The 3,424-nt window shown below is 42.1% G+C and overlaps 1 long non-coding RNA gene across 2 annotated transcripts in view; it reads left to right on the forward strand.

Moving 5' to 3' along the window:
* The window catches only part of LOC125485521, a 71,300-nt gene extending 68,410 nt beyond the window's left edge, over nt 1–2,890 (forward strand). For both annotated transcript variants that reach the window (XR_007264222.1, XR_007264223.1), the window contains exon 3: nt 2,453–2,890. This is a non-coding gene — a long non-coding RNA (uncharacterized LOC125485521). The remainder of the gene's footprint in view (nt 1–2,452) is intronic.
* Nucleotides 2,891–3,424: the final 534 nt, after the last annotated feature.

Genomic DNA, 3,424 nt, shown 5'->3' on the forward strand with positions numbered 1-3,424 from the left:
TATTTCAAAACCCCCTTCCCCTCCCCCTTTTCTGATGAAGGGTCTAGTCCCGAAACGTCAGCCTCTCTGCTCCTATGATGCTGCTTGGCCTGCTGTGTTCATCCAGCCCTGCACCTTGTTGTCTCGGATTCTCCAGCATCTGCAGTTCCTACTATCTCTGTGGGATTCAATGGTTGTCTTTGCCCAGAAGCTGCAGCAGTGCAGTGAGTCATGTGGCTGTCTGGCTGTCCCCATGGACAGGTTGGTGGATGCCACGGACAGACAGGTCTAGCACCCTCAGGGTCTGCTGAGGGGGATCCCAAACCTGCATTTCATTGTCCCAGCATTGGTTCTCAGGACCAAAGGCATGATGATAGGTGGATATGGGAGCTGTCATGTACTCCAGATCCCCTTTTTCACAAGAAAACTGGGCAGTGTCAGGAGGCATCAAACCAAAAGAAGAACCACACAAAAGCCCCTCAGAAATCTCTACTCAGGACAGGGCACAGGTGGACAATGTCTTCACCCCCACCCTGACCACCAACTTCCCCTCCCCCTCTCCTAAGTGGAAAGTTCACACCAAGGAGGTTCAACTTGTCTCTGGCAAGAAGCTCCTTGATATCATAGAATCCCTACAGTGTGAAAACGGGCCATTCGGCCCAACAAGTCCACACCCACCGCCCCTCCGAAGAGCATCCCACCCAGACCCATTCCACTACCTCTGATTTCCCATGTCTAACCCACCTAACCTAAAGATCCCTGGGCACTATGGACAATTTATCATGGCCAATCCACCTAGCTGCACATCTTTGGACTGTGGGAGGAAACTAGAGCACCCAGAGGAAACCCGCACAGACACAGGGAGAATGTGCAAACTCCACACAGACAGTTGCCTGAGACTGGAATCAAACCCGGGTCCCTGGCGCTGTGAGGCAGCAGTGCTAACCACTGAGCCACCGTGCTGCCCGTATGTTTGGGCTGTGTAGACACAAGTATCTCCAGGGTGACCTAACCAAATCCCCAAAGCCAAAGGGCTCCAATGCCAAGCAGCTTCCTCCACTGGAACCAAGGAATACACTATGATGTAGTTCAAGAAGGAGAAGAAGAAAATTTATTGAGGGCATTTCGATGGCACTGATGACAATGCACTGTTCATTATTCGTCAAGCTTTTACAAATGGCACTGCTTTGACCTTCCATCTGGTTGTTTGTCTCTCTGTGTAGCCCCAATCAAAGTTCAATCAATCTGGTGGCTTGACCACAATGGGCAGTACTTGCTGAAGTTTCTTGCGTCGCTGTAACTGCTGGAATGTGTGGTGTAGTCGGACTGTTGATTAAAGCTTTTGTTGAATCCGTGATGTTATGAAGATTGTTATTGCAGTTCAAAAGCTGAAAACTGTTAAAGTTTCTGCTGTTCTAAATGCTGTTTTTGATGTTACGTTCAGTTTCCCTTTAGCAATGTGCAACCTCACAGAAGCAAATGAAAAAAATTCACTTTCCAAGGTGCCTCAAGGATTTTCAAAGGGCCTGTCATTGGAAAATTACTCAAAATATCTCCAATCAATAAGATTCTTTTGTTTGGATGTGATATTGTTCATGCTGATATTTTTCTCCATCTGAGGTATTTTCCTGCCAAATCTGACAACACATGATCAGATCTGTGCTCTTTCCCTTTGTCCCTGATGTTGTTTTTTCAACAATTAAACTTGATAAAACTTTTCAGTTTCTGTAATGAACTTGTCTTTCATACCCAAATCATGGAAATAATAATGTTTTAAGTAACTTAGGACAGTGAAACTTTGAATTCCAAGGAAAAAATCTTATTCTTGATTTTTGTCATGATATGGAGGTGCTGGTGTTTAACTGGGGTGGACAAAGTCAGAAGTTACACCACATCAGACAAAGGGGCAGCATTTTGAAAGCTTGTGATTTCAAATAAACCTGTTGGACTATAACCTGGTGTCGTGTGGCTTCTGACTTGATTGTTTGTCAATTGAAATACCATAAATGTGTTTCTGAAGAATAGTCTTAATTTGCTAGTTGACAAATTTGCTATTGACAAAATACCCAAAGCTATGAAATCATTGCCTGAAACCTTAACTCTGATTGCCAGTCTAACGTTTTTGTGCTTTTGCTCTAAGGAATAAATTTGTGTTGAATGTCTAGTAATCAGTCTCTTGTTATGGGTGCTTGATCCAGTTTTATTCCCTTGGCAGCTGGAAAGCTTTTAATGCTCTCAATGTTTCTTTTTTTTCTCAAATGTTTGCTTTCCTATTACTCACTGGCTGTAAAAAGCTCCTATTGACTTACACTTGATTTTGGAGATTTTTCTGCAGGAAATTTTTGATTTTTCCTTCAAAGCAATTGTTCAGCTGTCTGGCTTTTCTGAATAGTAACTGCTCCTAAAGCTGTACTGACGATTTTTTTGGAAAGCATTTTGATTTTGTTGTGTTCTCTTTTCCATGTCATTTCAGCTCTGGTTCGTGATCTTCACGGCTACCAGGATTTTATAGGCCGCGGATCAAAACTGGCATGGGACAACTAGGGCCAATGCTCGGGCTGTAAAATTTCGCACCATGTTTCAGATCAATCACCTTTCATCAGAATTGAGTTATCATCCTACCAAATGTAGAAAATATTGACACCAGCTTGTCAGCTAATGTGTTGCATGCAGGTGTATTTTAATTTATAAAGTCTTTGAATTCATGATGGAAACTAAAATAATTCCTGAGTATGGTAAAATTATTTCTCTAGCAATATGCTGTGAATGAAGAATAGCAAATGATGTGCAGAAAATCAGAGAGATCACCTCCTGGTGTGATTTGTAGGGAAGTTATTCAATTATCTCCATTTTGTTGTGACACTGTATTGATGTTATTATTGACATCAAATAAAGTATAATTGACATTGTAGCTGACCAGATCCTAAATCAAATAAGTTCCTTTCATGCATTCCTGTGCTTGTTGACCTTAAATGACTCTCAAACTGGCAATTTGATTTACATGCTTGTGTTCAAATCCCTTTAAGGCCCACCACTTAGTTTCTCTGGAAACTCCTCCAGCTCACCAAGATCTCTGTGCTCCTTCGAATCAGGCTTCTCACTCAAATGTCATTAGTCCATCATTAGCAGCCAGCCTGATGTTGCCTAGACCCTGAGCTCTGTAATTTCCTCCATAAACACAAATCCTCAGATGTTGAAATAGTATGTGTCCACATAGTATGTGTCTAAAACATGGATAAGATCCAGCTTGGTCTAATGAGTGGCAAATAACGTTAGCACCATGCAAGTGCAGCACAATGAGCATTACAACCACAAAACAATCTACCCATCATCCATTGACATTCAAAGGCATTATCATTAGCAATTCTTCCACTATCAACATCCTGGCAGTTACTACAAACTGAACTGAACTAATTATATAAGTACTGTGGGTCAGCAAGGAATT

This window comes from Rhincodon typus, chromosome 19 (genome assembly GCF_021869965.1).
Source record: "Rhincodon typus isolate 14 chromosome 19, sRhiTyp1.1, whole genome shotgun sequence".
In the NCBI taxonomy this organism is placed as follows: domain Eukaryota; kingdom Metazoa; phylum Chordata; class Chondrichthyes; order Orectolobiformes; family Rhincodontidae; genus Rhincodon; species Rhincodon typus.